We start from the raw sequence: 20,000 nt of genomic DNA on the forward strand, positions 1-20,000 counted from the left end.
GGAGGGTCTGTGGCGTTCATGGGATTCGACCTCGCAGCCATGTGGTGACAAATCCAAAATGTTCAGCGTTACCCTTTCAGCCACAGAACAACAAGCTGTCCTAAATGTTCAGAGAAAGGGAACGGAAGGAATAAACGTCGCTCGTTTCCTGTGCAGCACAATCTTTTGTCTCCAGCTTCTGTTGCATGACGAAGCTTCTCGGTGCAACTCTGCACGCGTAACGTTGGTACCCCGGGTACACACGGGCCTGTGAGGTTTAGGTTTGAAAGAGGAAAAAAAAAAAAAACTTAACGACAGCTGAGAGATCTCGGAGCGTTAAGCGATCTGTGAAATGAAAAGCCATCCGTCGCTGTGTCTGACATCATTTTGGCTTTTGTCGCACAACGCACAGGAAACCTCACCTCGACATGAAACACCAAGAGGCGCTACACAATATATGGGATATTGCACTTTGTACGACACTCTGTCTTTGTACTGCGGATGCACGTTGTGTTGTGTTGTGTTGTTTATCATGCTGCTGCCTTCTGCAGCAAAACCTTCAAGATTGACACAAGAATGAATAGAAATAATGTAAAGAATATTGATGTGTGATGATGCTCCATGCATGAACAGTAACTTCTGTTAGATCACAACAATTTCATAATAACAAAAAAAAAACGGCACGTCGTACGTTTTGTCCGTTTGTAGTTACATTTTTTGAAACGTCTGCCACTCAAAATGGTCTCGCTTGATGCTTATAAGACAAAAACGCAGCTTGTTTATGAGGAACAATTAAAGGTGGGGTCTCCGTTGTTTGAGAAATGCTTCAGAAAACTGCGTTGGGCCGACAAACAAGACACTCAAACTCGAGTGAGAATCATTTTCAGTGTGTGGAATGAGTTTTCAAAGCCTTGGAATCGTTGGATCGTGTTGTTTATTTTTTTGGAATCGACTCCCAGGTCAAGACAAAGCAAGGGTGGCATCTCGGTGACTCGACACGAGATTTATTAAAAATATCTATTGAGTTCGCGGAGATAAACCACCTCTCCTTACATTGGGTGTTGAATCGACTCCGAAAACTTTGACTCAAAGCCTGGAATCGGTGAATCGACTCGCTTTTGGTTCGACTTAGCTTGTGGACGGCAGGATTTACACGTGACTGGCTTCAAACGCGACATTTGTTTTAAATCTAAATTGTGAGGTATGCTGAGAAATGACATATTGTGCTGTTTCACAATGTTAATGAGAAAAAAAAATCTTTTAATTACTTAGAATCGTACTGATTCAAATAGCTTTGATGCTTCAAATATGATTGAAATAGACGGTCCATCGATGGCATCTTATCTGGAAAGGGCCGGTGTGGGTGCAGGTTTTCATTCCAACCAAGCAGAAGCCACACAAGGTGTGGATAATATTGGACACCGCTGATCTAAACTGAACTAAAAAAAAGTTCCCTACCAGATGTAAACTTTGCAGTAACACTGATATGGTTTCTGGATTCTGATACATCCCGATCATCTGCAAGTTATCTAGTGCTTTCGTTGCAACGTTTACAGACAAAACGAGGCTTTATAGAACTTAACGCACCACCAGTAAACAGTTTTTAAAAATAAATAAATAAATAAATAAAAAAGAAAAAAAAAAGAAAAAAAAAAAAAGAAAAAAAACACATTACCGAAGCTGGATCTCTCCCAGTAATGCAGCTGAGCCACTGCACTGCTCACTAACTCCTCCTCCTTTTACACCGCACTCTAACGTCCGTATCAACGAATTAACTCCTGCTGTGTGTTATAATTTCTATATTTGTTAGATTGCTTTCTTTGAACTTGAAGGATTGTAACCTTCTTTAGAGAAAAAGCACCCACGTTATGAATTCGCTTCCAATTCAACGTTCACGTGTTCGCGTACGCCGGCAAGAACGCGAGAACCTGACGGACCTGGACGTTCAGGGCTCTGAACGTCCAGGTCCGTCAGGTTCCCGCGTGGAACCGTATAGTGACCGACGAGCCGTGCTGCCCTTTCTGCTGTCGTCGTGATTGTGCTCATGAACCGCAGCTCGAATCAAAAGCTCTGACCTTAAACACGCTAAAGAATCCAGAAGGTCCGGTTTGTAAAATTCGAACGCTAACCATAACAGGAAAAGAGATTTGTCCAGTTTTACTGCTGAATCAAGTGAGTGCTCCTAGTAATGCCGTACTGCCCTCTATACACGTTGTACTCTAGCGTATATAGTTTAAAAAGCTCTGGGTTGTTGTTTTTGAAAGATCGGGGTTCGAGCCCCAGCCCTGCCGAGCTGCCACTGTTGGGCCCCTGAGCAAGGCCCTTAGCCCTTACTGCCCCGGTGTGCTGTATCATGTCTGACCCTGTGCATTGACCCCAACCTCCAAAAATTGTGAATAAAGAATTTCACTGTGCTGTAACGCAGCATGATCACACCAACCACTCACACTATTTATACTACGCTACATACCATGTAAAATAGTGCACCTGTACGATTTGGCTCACACCTTATGTGAGTATCCTTATACACAACCTTACACACGAGAGAAACACAGCCGCGAATGTTTACCGGACCAGCCGTATCGTCATAAAACCACGTTTCAAGTGTAGGTGAAATGATTATATCTTGGGGTAAATTTCCTCATCACACTAATACGTTACTGTACTTAGTCGTACTGTATTTGTACTACGGCGTTATAATTTGTTCTCAAAGTCGACGCTGGATGATCTTCCGTAAATCCGTTAGCGTGACCTTCAGGAGCACGAGTCAAATGTAACGGACGGAAGATGGCGTCTCTGTTCGACACCGAGAAGCGTCTTTGAAAAATGTCTTTTCATAAAAAAAATCTATAAATTAATGTAAATTCGATTCATTAAAAATATCTTCATGAATTAAAAACATATGTTTCAACAATGAAGAACAAATTGTATAATAATGAATGAATAAATAATTAATAAAAGGCCTGTGAAAGGCAAAGCTGCTAAAGCCTTAGTGATGTGTGTTTATTGGTACTCAGTTGTTAGGGTTTAACTTCAGCCTGTAAAAAGAAAATCTGCCCAAACATCGAACCGTGGCTCATTACTGTATAGAGATAAAGGTCTCGGCTTCCATTAGGCTTAATAAATGTGTCGAGTATTAATAGTGCAGAGGTGACAGAGAACAAACACACACACACACACACACACACACACACTTATGGGAAGAGTCCTACCTTATCTAAGAAGCTCAGCATCCCTACTGAGATGCCAGCTGAGGGTCAGAGGTCATCCTGTGCCATTATCACACTCTAAAACTCCTCACACACTCTGTGCTCTCGCGCTCTCTCTCTCACACACACTGTGCTCGCTCTCTCTCGCTCGCGCTCTCTCTCAGTCTCACACTCAGTGCTCGCTCTCTCTCTCTCACACACACTCAGTGCTCTCTCTCCCTCTCTCTCACACACACTCAGTGCTCGCTCTCTCTCTCCCTCTCTCACACACACACTCAGTGCTCTCTCTCCCTCTCTCTCTCTCTCTCTCTCTCTCACTCACACACAGTGCTCTCTCTCCCTCTCTCTCTCTCTCACACACACACTCAGTGCTCTCTCTCTCTCTCTCTCTCACACACACTCAGTGCTCGCTCTCTCTCTCCCTCTCTCTCTCACACACACTCAGTGCTCTCTCTCCCTCTCTCACACACACTCAATGCTCGCGCTCACGTTCTCTCGCTCTCAAAAAGGAGTGCGCTTTGCAAAACGAAACAATCGAGGTCTACAGCTGCATTCTCAGTGTTGCAACCCTCACCACAACAACTCCTGACTCCACCTGGTACACACACACACACACACACACACACTTACTCCTCCCACTGCTGCACTCAGACTGCTGAAGTTGAACAGAAAACGAAAAGAGTAAAACGATGGTTATGGTGAAGGGGGGTGGAGGGTGGGGAGGGGTGCAGAGAGAGAGAGAGAGAGAGAGAGAGAGAGACACAATCAGATAGACAGAACAGATAATGAGAGACAATAAGTGAGAGAAATGGCGATAGACAGACAGACATGATTACAGAGGGATTAAAGATATGGTGGAGATTAGAGATATGGTGATGAATACACACACAGACAGACAGACAGGCAGACAGGCAGACAGACAGACAGGCAGACAGGCAGACAGACAGGCAGGCAGACAGGCAGGCAGACAGGCAGGCAGACAGGCAGGCAGACAGGCAGGCAGACAGACAGACAGGCAGACAGACAGACAGACAGACAGACAGACAGACTAAATGTAAAAAAAAAAAAAAACAAACACTGATGTCCACACTGATGGATAGACAGGCAGAGAGACAGTTAAAAAGTGAGTGATATAGTGACTCAGACAGACAGAGAGAGAGAGATAAATGAATCCAGCTCAGAGGAGTTACATCACTCTTCATGCTCCTTCGCTCCATGGCCCTCAGCCTAATGAAGGTTTGCCTCACAAGCCGTGACGGCTCTTTGGCCTTCATGTTGAATAATTCCTCATGCGAAGCACACACATGAAATCAACTCCAGAGCTTTTATCCTTTTACGTGAAGTAATGGGAACACACACACACACACACACACACACACACACACACACACACACTAACACACACACTAACACACACTAACACACACACTAACACACACACTAACACACACACACTAACACACACACACTAACACACACACACTAACACACACACACTAACACACACCTGGACTCTCTGTACATTAAACAAAAACACAACCGCATAGAAAAACAGCGTCCCTTCTCTGTCGGGCCATGCACATTATTATTAACAACTAAAATACTACAATCATGTGATACGACAACTCAAAGAGCAGAAGGTTAATGGCCAAATAGTGGACCTGACTGGAGAGAGAGAGAAAGAGAGAGGGAGAGAGAGCGAGAGAGAGAGCGAGAGACAGAGAGAGAGTGTATATGAGAGAGAGAGAGGGAGAGAGAGAGAGAGAGAGAGAGAGAGGGAGAGAGAGGGAGAGAGAGGGAGAGCGAGAGTGTATGAGAGAGAGAGAGCAATAGAGAGAGAGAGAGAGAGAGAGAGAGAGAGAGAGAGAGAGAGGGAGAGAGAGATTGTGTATGAGAGAGAGAGAGAGAGAGAGAGAGAAAGAGAGAGAGAGAGAGGGAGAGAGAGAAAGAGAGAGAGAGAGATTGTGACACGACAATGTGTTGATAGAGAGGTAGACACAGAACTAAAAAAGAAAAGAGATGGAGAGATATGGAGTGAAAGCAGCTCACCACATCCTTTGTGTGGTGCTGCAAACATGCTCGGCTCCGACTCCAGGGCCGCCCAGTTACCATGGCGACCGCTCAGCAAGCAGTAATGCAAACACTGAAACAACATCGAGTCCAAATGAAGACAGGAGTCCAGAGCAGGACAGTGATGGGTAGGCATGAGATGGACAGACAGACAGACAGACAGACGGGTAAATAGGGGGCAGACGTGTCCTTAATACAAATCCTTGTTACTATAGAAACAATGTCCTATTCGAATAAGCAATTGAATATAAACCTGTGAGGTGCCAGATCACCTGTCGGCACAAAAACATAAATCATTGTACCATCATCGAAGGACACAAACCTGAAATCATTCATAAACACGAGGAGGACGACGACGACCCGACGTCAGAAACCTACACTTTAATACGACCCTGAAACAGCAGCAGCAATCCAGATCCATTCCACAGAACAGCCAGCAGAAATAGGGGTCATCAAAATTGTCCGTATTGTGTGATTGCGTGAGTGAATGAGTGTGTGTGTGTGTGCCCTGCGATGGGTTGGCACTCCGTCCAGGGTGTATCCTGCCTTGATGCCCGATGACGCCTGAGATAGGCACAGGCTCCCCGTGACCCGAGGTAGTTCAGATAAGCGGTAGAAGATGAGTGAGTGAGTGAGTGAGTGTTGTACAGACAATATAAACGATGCGGATGTTTGCACGGACGTAGATATTTATAATTTTTATAATCACATTTCTTATGCGCATATATTTACATATTTATCTTTGTTCCTTTGGACATTTTCTACTATTCGCATTTCTGGTAGATGCTAAACGGCATTTCGTTGTTGCGTACCTGTATTATGCATTGACAAAGTTCTATCCATCCATCCATCCATCCATCCATCCTACTGACATTTTCTCATATCCATCGCACAAGAAAGGCCGATGTCGAACACCCCCCGCCCCCCATGTTTGAAGCGATCAGTCGTCATGACGATCAACTTCACGGAAGAGTGAAGAAAGTAGAGTTGTTTGTCCATGAGGGAGGACAGCGTGAGCTCCGATGAACGGTAGCCTAGAGCTTAAAGAGTTGGAATACTGACTGAAAGGTTGTGAGCTTGAATCCCAGGTTCAACAAAGCTACCACTGCTGGGCCCCTAAACAAGGCCCTTAACCTTCAATTGCTCGGTTGCATAAAAAAATGAGTTAAGGATCTACGCTGTAACCTGACGCCACTGATACACTGTTGTAATCTGATCGTACCACCGAGCTACACGGCCTGCTGGAATGTGTTCAGTGGGGTTTAACCCTCAAGCACTACTTTATAGCCACAGACACACACACACACAACATACACACACTCTCACAACACACCCTTTAAAAATGACTAGAAAGCTCCTGCAAATATGATCCTATTCTTTTTCTCTCTCTCCATCATGTTCAATAAATCAATTCAACCAAAATCTCTTGGCTCCGCCCATTTTCCCTCCACACATGTAGAAAGCCCCTCCCACTCAGTGTGCGCTAAAACACTGTAGCATTGCTGTGTTAAGTATAAAAAAAAAAATCTATTTATAAAAGAAAAGAAAAAAAACAAGAAGCGTTGTTTGCGGGGTGAGAACGAGTGATGTTTTGAAATGCAGTTCTTCATTTTGAAATTGAGCTCGATTTTGAGGAAGGCCGCACGCAACAAAGCATCCTGTTCTCACAAAATAATGCGGCCAGAGACGGTTTCGTTGTGCACGTTGTACAGGAGTTTCTATTCAAACGTTATGAAATTTGGAGCAGAATTTCAACTGAAAGCATAAATGAAGCCCCTTTTAAATACATCTCAAAAAAAAAGTTATTGGGCAAGAAGTCAGAATTAGTGGCTCTAAATACATCATCTTCAACCTTAATATTATCTAATTATTTACGTTTAAATAGTTATAAAGTCACCTGACATTAAATCTAGAACTGTTAGCTGTGCTGAACATAGATTATAATCCGTTTTTATTTCGTGTTAATGAAGCCAAATTATTCTCTGTCTGCTGTGACGGAAACCAAAATCGCATGAGACTGAGGAAGTGGGCGGGGCTTCTACAGGGTGTTTGTTAATATTGGAAAGTTTGGGAAATGCTTTCGCCCACGATTCCGAATCTATATTGATGTATATGTGGGCTTGAAAAATAAATATTACGCGCATTCGCTTGTGGTGTAAATAAAGGCCTCGTTGTTAAACTATATCTTGAGCTCATCGCAGGCTAAACCTTCCGCATTAGGGTTATGTTCAATTGTGCAACTTTAGTATTTATTAGAATAATACAGGAATAAATACACCAATGTCACTCACGAAGCCAAACTCTACATGTGAGCAAGGGCTGAATATGTTTTACATGACGGTAGACACGGAGCAGATCTTCAGGCTGACGTCAACAACATCGACAACTAGACGACGATCCGTCGAGAAGATGGCGGAGATTTTACTCACTTAAGATGGGAGCGAAACGTCCACAGATTCCAGAGCTGTCTCCGTCGACCTGCTTATATACGTGTACCTGCTGTTCCCGCTGCTTTCGGGTCGTCCTGCAACCCCTTTTTCAGAGTCTGCTCGTCTCTCGTACCTTATCTGACGTGTTGAGAAATCTCGCCGTCCACGTCAGGTTCGTCACGGTTGTACTGGCGAAGATGTTGTCGAGTGTCGTGTTATAGTGTTGTCCACGAGAACGTTTAGGAGATTCCTACTTGTGTAAAATCTGGTGTACAATTAAGATCACAGCGTCATAAATTCTGGAAGGAACGATGGTGTATATATTTGGTGGAACAATGGTGATCAGAAGTGATTACACCCCTCACATTTGTGTAAATATTTTATTCTATCTTTTCATGTGACAACACTGAAGAAATGACACTGTGCTCCAGTGTAAAGTACAGTATTTTCCGCAATATAAAGCGCACCGAATTATAAGGCGCAGTCTCAATTACGGGGTCTATTTCTGTACTTAACCCCTACATAAGGCGCACCGTATTATAAGGCGCATGCTAAAACATACGGTCTACAAAAAAAGGTAACGGAAGCAAAACAGTGAGTTTAGTTCAACTTTATTCTACTATTTAACAATACACACATTATTTTCATCTACGGTGTCTTCTTAACTTGGCGCAGTTCATTTTCTTGCTTCCTCCACTTCCGAACCATAGATTCATTGATGTTGAATTCTTTCGCAGCTGCTCTATTCCCATTTACAACCACGTAACTGATAGCCTGTAGTTTGAATTGTGCCTCGTAAGCATGTCTCTTTACTGGTGCCATTCTCGGGGGTCCTTAGACAAACAAATGTTTTCTTCTTCTTCTGATTTTTATTGGTGGATGGCAAACCAACTTTTTGTTGACAATCCACTGCAACGTGGACTAAACCCTGTGCACTGCAGATAAGGTACGGCGTTTTTTTAATTTCCTGAAAAATAACGGTTTTGGAGATACGAGGATTCTGCCCGACAGCGACGAAATGTTGTTTTGCAACATACTGGTAGTATACTGAACCTACCGGAGGCGTGGCGGAGGTAAGCGTACGTACTGTACGTATTACGTAATGTTCTCTGATTGGTTTATCGCTGCCAGCGTACGTAGTGTACGTATTACGTCCCTGTGTCAGCGGGAAATGATCCGACAGTCGATCAAGCGGAGCGCTTACCAAAGTCGCACAACAACATTTTTACAGATTTTTGTGCACACATAAGGCGCACCGGATTATTTTTGAGAAAATTTAAGGCTCTTAGGTGCGCCTTATAGTGCGGAAAATACGGTAGTGAGTGTTCAGCTTGTATAACAGTGTACATTTACTGTCCCTTCAAAATAACCCAACACACAGCCATTAAGTGAAAATGTCCAAATTGGACCCAAAGCTTCAATATTTTGTGTGGACACCATTATTTTCCAGCACTGTCTTGAAAATGGATAATTGGGCCCCAATTTGGACATTTTCACTTAAGGGGTGTACTCACTTTTGTGTCCAATCACTGAGTTATTTTGAGGGGGCAGCAAATGTACACTGTTACACAAGCTGAACACTCACTACTTTACACCGGAGCACAGTGTCATTTCTTCAGTGTTGTCACATGAAAAGATAGAATATAATATTTACACAAATGTGAGGGGTGTAATCACTCCTATATATATTCTTCACATGACTATAGCAGGTAGCAGATCAAGTACGGGCAGAAACAACAAATCTGGTCACGTCAACGGTTGTAAATATCACTGAAGTGATTCGGAAACGCGAACACGACTTAGCGGAAACGATAAAGTGATTTGAATCAGCGGCAGGAAAAGTGGGACTGTGTGGCGCTACACCATTCTGTCTCTCTTTATCAGGATGCACGGACCAAGTATCAGATCGTATGTAAAAACCACACACACACACACACACACACACACACACACCAAAAGAAAGAGATAATGCTGCAGAGAACTGAGTTTTGTCTGTCATGCTATCTGATTCCACTGTACAACAGCAACACGAGTAGACAACTCAGAGACACACTGATCCACACACACACACACTGTTCCACACACACACACACTGATCCACACACACACACACACTGATCCACACACACACACACACTGATCCACACACACACACACTGATCCACACACACACACACACACTGATCCACACACACACACACACACACTGATCCACACACACACACACACTGATCCACACACACACACACACAGATCCACACACACACACACACACAGATCCACACACACACACACACTGATCCACACACACACACACACACACTGATCCACACACACACACACTGATCCACACACTGATCCACACACTGATCCACACACTGATCCACACACTGATCCACACACTGATCCACACACTGATCCACACACTGATCCACACACTGATCCACACACTGATCCACACACTGATCCACACACTGATCCACACACACCCACGTGTAACAAGCCACATTATGATAAAAGAAAGAATCCAGTCTGAGGCGAGGCAGAGCTACAGGCGAGGTAACCTTGTAGCCCTGAGCACTGAAAACCTTAAAAAACTTTCTCAGAGAAAGTCAAGAGAGAAACAGAAAAATATCACTAGGACACTTGAGACAAGTTGATACACAAACACACGCATGCACACATGCACACACACACACACACACACACACACACACCTGCTCTCCTGAAGTGATAGTATTCAGGTCAGAAGACAGCATGCATGTGCTGATCAAGGGAACAGCACCTGATTACACCACCCTCAGTTTACTATTACACAAGTCACTGCCACATTTTAGCTCAGTTTATACATCATATTAAATAGAGATAATATATAAATAAATCCACTACCACCATCACAGGACATGAAGAAAATAAATTTAGATGGTGTCATTTTTCCAAGACACATCAATCAACGTTTATCTGTCCGGCATCGGTTTACGTTACGCCATCGTTGCTACCGCGCATGTTGCCGTCCCGCAAATGTGTGAGTGTGTGTGTGTGCCGCCATCACGTGATTTGAAATTCATCCTCCGGCATCCTCCCGTCGGCGTCCTACAGATGAGTCCCGCGGCAGCGTTCACGCTCGGATTGTAATCATGTTCAATCTCTCACAGAGCTCTGTCAGAGCTCTATAGTGAATCTGTACGCTCTTAAATCACTTTACTGAAGGTGTTTGAAATCTTTCTATTTTTTTTATAGACAGCAAAATGGATGGAAATTTGTTCAGTGTAAAAAAAAAAATAAATAAAAAAAATAAATAAAAAAAAATAAAAAAAAATTACAACTTTTTAAAAAAACATGAGAAAAGATTTTTGCTGTCGAGCTTCGAGACCGTTGTTAATGAAACGGGTCTCACTTAAAATGCCCAAAAACAGTCGCACTGATGTTGAATATCAAATTGAATATATATAGGATTTTTTCTCACACACACACACACACTTCCTGTCAAATGTAGAGCTTCAGCTCCTCTACACTACATTTCATCATGCAGCTGTCCTGATGTGTATCGCTATGCAGAACCTCGGCTTCAGCTTTACGTCCTAAAAACTCTCTCAAACACGCTGACGTTCGTCAATTCTCCTGGTCCGGCTCCCTGGAACTGGTATAAAGCTGCTCTTAGTTTATACAAGTATATTAAAATGGTAAAAAAAATTGTTGTTTTCTAAATTTCGTCCACACGAACACGTCAATTTCATCTCTAAAAATGGAGGTTTTCCTTAAAGACATTAAGGAGGCCCCTGAGTGATACAACAGTAAAAAAGCTTTCGCCCGATTATCAAGTGTGATTCCTGGGGTCTGTCAAAGACCTCTGTGAGAAGCATGGTGGTGGCGGCATCCTCGAGCATCTTAAAGGTGCGGTGCACGATGTTTGAAAGCCAATGTTGACATTTGAAATCACCAAAACAAACACGCCCCTAACCCAAATGGGTGTCACCCCTGTTTTGATAGCTCCGCCCCACACATACATACGTAACCCAGACAAATATTACGGCGGAACCTGCTGGGGGCAGCTGACCGAGGGGATATTTTTATCAATAAATGAACACAATGAGTAATACTATGGTAATACAGATGTGTTTTATGTAGTACTGTGTGTTGTACCGTGAAAGGTTTAGCTCCATTTCACGCGGAAGTTCAACACCTAGAACCCGAAGCAGAGGTAACGGCAGAGGCTGATGTCAGACATGTGCACTGAACACGCTCTCCGCCACATATTGACAAGACACGCCCCTTTCTGCTCATTGGCTACACGTTTGTTTTGTTAGTCGGCCCGACTCAATTTTCTGAAGCATTTTTGAAACATCGTGCACTGCACCTTTAAAGCACGTGCTTGCCTTCACCCTCCCTTGTGTCTAACCTTCGTTTTCTACAGGACATCTGTTGGTGGGAGTTGGCCGACACCAAAGGGGGAAACCAACCATTCCATTTTGCTCCATTTATCCCAACTGCTTATCAGGCTGTTTGGAGATTATATTCGATCATTTTCCTTAATACATGAATGAATAAATAAATAAATAAATAAATAAATGACCAAGAGCAACATTTTTGCCTCCTTTGTCTAACTGATGTCTACTTTCAGGACAAAACCTGATGTTGACGATCACGTTCATGAATTAGTAAACAGAAAATAAACTTTTATCAAACACCTCTCTAACAATTCAATGTTTATTCATGTTTAATATCTGGTCATGTAGAAGTAGTAGTATAGGGCCTTTTTACACCTGGTCACTTCATGTGTTTTCTCTGATCCGATAGCTATCTGATTTGTTAAAACTGTTCCATTTACATTAGGCCACATAAATGCGTCTCGGCGAATCGGATATCGATCCGATCTTTCTACTCCCGCCCAAAATGCTAATATATTTTACCTCATTTTCTCACTTTCGCAGACGAAAGATTTACTTTCGTACTTCAGTTTGGGAGGAGTATAGCGCTGACGTATGTGGCTTGAACAACCACATTCATTTACACCTGTCCAGTTTCATCTGAAACACGTCCCAGACCACCTCCTGAAGTGGTTTGAACCATCGGATTTATATCCGTCTCCAAAACGTCTGAGGACATTTAGACCTGGTCTTTTTACCATCGGATAGCTATCTGATCACAGAAAACGCATGAAGTGACCAGGTGTAAAGCCCCTTAGAGTGGACCGATCAGGACCGGAAAGAAAACCTGCTGTTGTTTGAGCAATACATTTGTACCTACATGCGCAAACGTGTTCTAGTTCTAGTCTAATACTGTACGACCCGATTTGCACCGTTATTAAGCTCAAAGTAAAGGTGTGTGAGCTGTTGATATAAAACCATCAATGATAGAGCGCTGTCTTGAGGAAGTGGATTTTCCTTTATCCAATAGTGGATAATTATAAGCTGCTATAGTACAGCTAATAGTGGAGGTTCCTTCCATCAATGCTAGTTCGATGCTAATCTTAGAAAAAATTAAAACAAACAAACAGATTGTCGACATGACGTTATATGAACATGGTATGAAGTCGATAGCGTGCTGTTTTTAACTCGTTTATACACATCTACTGTGCATGTGGCTAAATGATCGGTTACTAAGTAAATCAGTGCAGCTGAGGGTAAAGAGTGCGACAGGTGCGTTAACACAACTCGATCGGTCCGCACCGTTATTACGCAAACAGCTGTACGGATCACACTCGTGGTGTAGAAAAAAAGGTGAGAACTGTTTGTACTAGAGAAAGCAGTTACCTGAGATCCACGGTTAGTAAAAATCCAACAGGATGATCCTCTCCTGCCTTTTACTCCGTCTCGTCTGAGTAACTCGGAGCGAAACAAAATGAACATTCTTAAGAAAATGGAGAAGTGAAACACGGTCCACGTCGAGTAAGTCTACAGAAGCAATGCAGCAGTTCACTGAAACCACAACTGTTAGGGTGACTTGGTCTTTCCCCCAGCTTTAGGCGTAGTAAAAATGATACGAACGCCTACGATCTACAGGAAAAACTTGTGTTAAAGAGGCACGGGTGTCCCCTAAAATGAGCTAAAAACAAAAAATGTTGCCACCTGTGTCCTAAAAAAAAGGTAAAATAAGATAAAAATAGATTAGCACCGGTGTCCTAATAGAGTGCAGCGAGCTACGACGAGACACCTGCGTCCTAAAATAGATTACAAGGTCCTAATAATGTCGCTGGGGACTAAAATAACACACACTGCTGTTCTACACCAAAACAAAACGTAGATAAAGTAAATATTACATTTTATATAAGAAATAAAACTAAAAATAGGATACAGTGCCGTAAGAATAGTCCGTGGTTTACTAAAAGAGGCTTAAATATACTAATAAAATAATAATAATAATAATAATAATAATAATAATAATAATAAACAACTAGAACGTACATTTCCTGAAGAAAATGTGAATGGTGCTTGCACGTGGCAAATCCCAGAGGCTAGTCGAGACGAGCATGTGACGTCATCTGAATACTCTTGAGGAAGTTTTCCTCATTGTGCTGAGTGTTTTGATATTTCACATGTCCATGTTGTGCTAATTTTTTATTTTCACATGACATCACGTGACGTCATCAGAATACACGTGAGGAAGTTCCCCTCATTGCTGTGAGTGTTTTGATATGTCACATGTCCATGTTGTAAAAAGTTTTTCGATGTGGGGGGCGGGGCTGCGGCACAACTGAAAGGCCAGTCGATACACCGATTTAAACGTTTGTCCAGAGTATCACCCTAAAGGAGTTGGCCGAGTTTGGTGTAGATAGTTTGAAAGCTTGCAGAGTTACAAACCTCAAAAGTTTATAATGGGAGTCTATGGGAAAAAAGGCCACTTTGAGACCCGGTACCGGAAGTACCGGTACTCGGATCGCTTATAAAAGTCATAGCACACCTCTCCTCAATGAGCCGGTCGATTTGACACCTCATTCATGGGTCTAGGACAAAAGCTGCGGGACAAGATACGCGTGGAAGTTTTGTCCGGCACAATAGTAATAATGTCGCTTTGCAAGCACCATTAATAACTAGAACGTACATTTCCTGAAGAAAATGTGAATGGTGCTTGCACGTGGCAAGTTCCCCTCGTCGTGCTGAGTGTTTTGATATGTCACATGTCCATGTTGTGCTAACTATTTGATTTGACACGTCATTCATGGGTCTAGGACAAAAGCTGCGGGACAAGTTACGCGCCGAAGTTTTGTCCGGAAGAGTATGCAGGATAGTAATGATGTTGCTTTGCAAGCACCATTAATAATAAATAAATAATATATAAACATAATAATAAATATTATAATATTATAATAATAGATAAATAAATAAATAAATAAATAAATAAATAAATAACTAAAGAGAGGAATTGACAAACTAAAAGACGTTTTTAAAAAAATGAAAAATCGTGATGAATAAAAAAAGAAAAAAGTAGGATCTCTTGTCCTAAAAGAAAAGAAAATGCGTTATAAAGAGATGCTGGAAGCCCAAACTAGACTAGAATGTTCTTAAGAGTTCACTAGTGAATAGAACAGTGATATTAAGAACGTTTGACCCCAATCTGATGTGCTGCTAAATCAGGACGAGAAAAAAAGTAGCGTGTGGAGGGATGTGGTAGCTTAGCGGTTAAAGCGTTGGACCACCGACCGGAAGGTCATGAGTTCAAATCCCAGGTCCACCGAGCATCCACCGGATCACTACGTTTTATTGCGATACTAAAGAGGAGATGTGAACTCCATGTGATCTTTTGCATCTATATACTACATTTATCAGACTGTATATTTATAATCACACCCTCCAGTGTCACCCATATGAGGATGAGGTTCACCTTTGAGTCTGGTTCCTCTCAAGGTTTCTTCCTTTACCATCTAAGGGAGTTTTTCCTTGCCACTGCTGCCTGAGTCACCTCAGACTTGTTCATTGGGGATAAATACACTCATTCTCACTCATCTTCTACCGCTTATCCGAACTACCTCGGGTCACGGGGAGCCTGTGCCTATCTCAGGCGTCATCGGGCATCAAGGCAGGATACACCCTGAACGGAGTGCCAACCCATCGCAGGACACACACACACTCTCATTCACTCACGCAATCACACACTACGGACAATTTTCCAGAGATGCCAATCATCCTACCATGCAAGTCTTTGGACCAGGGGAGGAAACCGGAGTACCCGGAGGAAACCCCCGAGGCACGGGGAGAACATGCAAACTCCACACACACAAGGCGGAGGCGAGAATCTAACCCCCAACCCTGGAGGTGTGAGGAGAACGTGCTAACCACTAAGCCACCGTGCCCCCCCCGGGATAAATACAAACACATTTAAATCTATCTAATATTAATCTTGCATTTTGTATTGTATTAATCTTTATATTATTCTTTATAATAACCTTTTGTTCTACGTTTATGTTCTGTAAAGCTGCTTTGAGACAATGTCCATTGTAAAGAGCGCTATACAAATAAACATGAATTGAACTGAATTAATGACCTGAGGTACTTTGAGGTTTCATGGTGTTGACCTGTATTCATACAGATTCTTAGTGTAAAAGGTTTCTCCTAGTGATGTAATAATAAGACGAGTCTTAGAAATTTCCCCTTAAAATTAAAGAGAAGATCCGAGTAAAGATAAAAGTTCTTCATAAAGCATCTTAACCATTAAAAAGAGCTCATAAGGTCAAAAAGTCTTAGGAGTAGTGAGGAGGACTTTTAAGAGGATGAAGAGTTTCTTTAGCAGAGGAGAAAATAGACCAAAAGGTGTGTTGTATATAATATTTAATAAATGATAGTGAGTTAATAAGATGATACAGATTACATTGTGTAGGGATTAATTTAGTGACCAATCAGATTATAAGACAGTATATATTCTGCCGCTGTGTCAGTCGTTGACGGCTCGCGTCTCCGAAAAGGAGCCGAAACGCCATTGGCGTGTAAATGTAAACACCTCTGACACAGTGTAGAAATGTCATAGTGCCAAATTATATCATTTCTGCCCCTATGGCATTTCGGCTCTGTTTCGGAGATGTCAGTCTGTCTATAAATGCCACAGCAGCAGAAATGATATAATTTGTCTCTATGACATTTCTGCTGTGTGTGTGAGATGTTTACATTTATAACATACAGATGTTAGAACATCTCTAGTATGATCCACACACACCCGGTCTGTCGCAACCACACACACACCCGGTCCGTCGCAACCACACACACACCCGGTCCAGAGACAAACAAGTAGACAGACAGAACAGAGGGCGGAGAAAGGGAAGGGAAAGAGAGAGAGAGAGAGAGAAAGAGAGAAAGAAAGAAAGAAAGAAAGAAAGGTGGGAAGAAAGGGAGAGAGAGAGGAGGGGGTAAAACAGAAAAAATAGTGCCACGTCACAGCACTATCCTGATCAGCTGCAGACAACAGGATGTGGAGTTCAGTTTGCAGCGAGGGAAAGAGCGAGCGAGCGAGAGAGAGAGAGCGCGAGAGAGAGTGAGAGAGATTTTTTAGGTAAAATAAGGAAACTTAAGAAAAAAAAATTAAGGTAAAAAATAAACAAACATTTCTAACAATTTTCACTCTCGATTTTTTCTATATTCTTAGTTAGATATAAAAAACGTGCGTGTACGTGTGTGTATGTGTGTGTGTGTGTACACGCGTGTGTGTGGTGAGACTATGAACAATTAAAATGCTTCAACACACCGTTCACACAAAAATAGTGAGTTTTGCACTCAGACATTCCTTCAGTGGTTATAAACATTAATTATATGGAATAAAACATAATGAGGGAAATTTAACTTGTATGGAGATTTGCTTCTGCTTTGGCCTCTTAACTCAAGTTTAGGGCCTCAAACAACATGACTTCTCTCTGTCTGTCTCTCTCTCTCCATCTGTCTGTCTGTCTCTCTCTAGCTGTCTGTCTGTCTCTCTCTCCATCTGTCTGTCTGTCTCTCTCTAGCTGTCTGTCTCTCTCTCCATCTGTCTGTCTGTCTCTCTCTAGCTGTCTGTCTGTCTCTCTCTCCATCTGTCTGTCTGTCTCTCTCTCCATCTGTCTGTCTGTCTCTCTCTAGCCGTCTGTCTGTCTGTCTCTCTATCTATCTGTCCGTCCATCTCTCTCTCTCTCTCTCACCTTAATGAGAGGTTGTGGAGAGACTTGTCAGAGAGACGATAATTACAGAAACTACAATGTTGACCAGCTGCAACAGGTCTCAACCCCCTACACACACACAGTCAGACACAGACACCAGACAGACACAGACACACAGACAGACACACACACACAGACAGACAGACAGACACACACACACACAGACAGACACACACACACACAGACAGACACAGACACAGACAGACACAGACACACACACAGACACACACACAGACACACACACAGACACACACACAGACAGACAGACACAGACACACACACAGACACACACAGACACACACAGACACACACAGACACACACAGACACACACAGACACACACAGACACAGGGTGAGGGTTGGTCTTAGACGTTGTGGTGTTACTAAGGGGCTTTTTACACCTGGTCACTTCATGCGTTTTCTGTGATCAGATAACTATCCGATGGTAAAAAGACCAGGTCTAAATGCCCTCCGAAACGTTTTCGAGACAAGATATAAATCCGATGGTTCAAACCACTTCAGGAGGTGGTCGGGGACACGTTTCAGATGAATCTGGACAGGTGTAAATGAATGTGGTTGTTCAAGCCACATACGTCAGCGCTATACTCCTCCAAAACTGAAGTACGTCACTCGCAGGTGACTCACGAGTCGTGCATCGCGCCAGGAACAAATAACATGGACGACACGCAGGCACTTATTGCTCTTTGGAGCTATGAAAGCGTCCAACAAAAGCTTTGTAAAACATATAGAAACAAAAGTATATTTAAGTACATACACCAAAGTGTGTTCCATTTCAATTACTCCGGAAATGAGGTAAAATATATTTACATTTTGGGCGGGAGTAGAAAGATCGGATCGATATCCGATTCGCCGAGACGGATTTATGTGGCCTGATGTAAATGGAACGGTTTTAACAAATCAGATAGCTATAAGATCAGAGAAAACACATGAAGTGACCAGGTGTAAAAAGGCCCTAAGATTAAGCTGTAGGTTTCTACCATTACTGCACTTTCATGTGTAGTTTAGGTCATATGTTTGTACATTAAAATAAGATGAAGATATACAGTGGAGATTTCCTTGGACTTTTCATGTTCGGAGTGTTCGTGGTCAATAAGGCAAAGTGCTGCAGAGATATAACCTCACACTCATTTTATAACCTCACACTCATTTTATAACCTCACACTCATTTTATAACCTCACACTCATTTTATAACCTCACACTCATGTTGGCTTGTTCACCATCATATTAGTGACAAACAATTCAAGTTCAAAAGTTACAACCATTTTTGTAATTAACAGCATTTTTGTAATACATTTTCACTGCAGCGCCACCGTGTGGCTGACTGAGGTGGGAGTTTGTGCTGTTGCTGGTTTTAGAGGATCGTCGTCATCATCATATTAAGTTATAAGAAAGAAGCAGTAAGGGTTAGTTAGAGTTTTATCACTTAAACCCCTAACAATAAACCATGTAAAACATGTATCTGGGTTTGTTTTGTTAATGATCTAAATGATCTGCTGTGGTAAAGAAACTCCATTCTGATAGTTTTCTATTCCAGCCCATGTGCTGTTTTACTGCTCGATAATTTCTCAGCTATTCCTCATGTCCACCTTTTATTCTGGTCCACGGTGATAAATCCAGAGAGGGACGTTTTCATTCACTGTTGTTTTTTTTTTTAAATTTACATAAGATAAAAATTCAACTCAAATCATCTACTAGAATTTTAGTTTCTGGCTAAATATTTCAGACGGCGGCGCTCGCGCGCACAGACAGGCGGCGGCGCTCGCGCGCACAGACAGGCGGCGGCGCTCGCGCGCACAGACAGGCGGCGGCGCTCGCGCGCACAGACAGGCGGCGGCTCGCCTTTCGCCAGCTGCCCATAAACGTTATTACCATGGCAACCAGTAGTAGGAACACCTACTGGTGACTTCACAGTAACTGGAGGAAAAGCAGAGTTGTCGTTTGCTTAAAAAAAAAAACCCAAACACAGTAGTTTTCTACTTCTAATTCTCTCGAAATCTGTTCGTCTTTTACACGTGTAGCTGTTGATCTGACTGCAAGTGTAAGATTATGTGCCAGTTACCATTGTGTAAGTCGTTACTATAGAAACGTTAGCGTATCAGTACAAGTACACGACTTTAAGCCTATGACTTGTTTATAAGCCTGCGCTTCGGTCAGAGCCTCGGAAAATGAATCGGC

General features: G+C 42.6%; 1 protein-coding gene and 1 pseudogene across 3 annotated transcripts in view; one reads left to right on the forward strand and one right to left on the reverse strand.

Annotated features, from left to right (window-relative positions):
- The window catches only part of nck1b (NCK adaptor protein 1b), a 54,930-nt gene that overhangs the window by 29,093 nt on the left and 5,837 nt on the right, over window positions 1–20,000 (reverse strand). The window contains exon 1 of one of the 3 annotated variants that reach the window (XM_060869583.1): window positions 13,441–13,510. The exons of 1 other annotated variant lie outside the window; for it this stretch is intronic. The gene's annotated coding sequence lies outside the window, so the exon portion shown is untranslated. Of the gene's footprint in view, window positions 1–3,191; window positions 3,564–13,440; window positions 13,511–20,000 lie in introns of those variants that run through there. One more of the 3 variants, XM_060869582.1, reaches the window with a different exon arrangement.
- Window positions 1–20,000, forward strand: part of LOC132845435 (trichohyalin-like) — a 30,080-nt pseudogene that overhangs the window by 6,599 nt on the left and 3,481 nt on the right.

The sequence above is a fragment of the Tachysurus vachellii genome, chromosome 5 (genome assembly GCF_030014155.1).
Source record: "Tachysurus vachellii isolate PV-2020 chromosome 5, HZAU_Pvac_v1, whole genome shotgun sequence".
Lineage (NCBI taxonomy): Eukaryota > Metazoa > Chordata > Actinopteri > Siluriformes > Bagridae > Tachysurus > Tachysurus vachellii.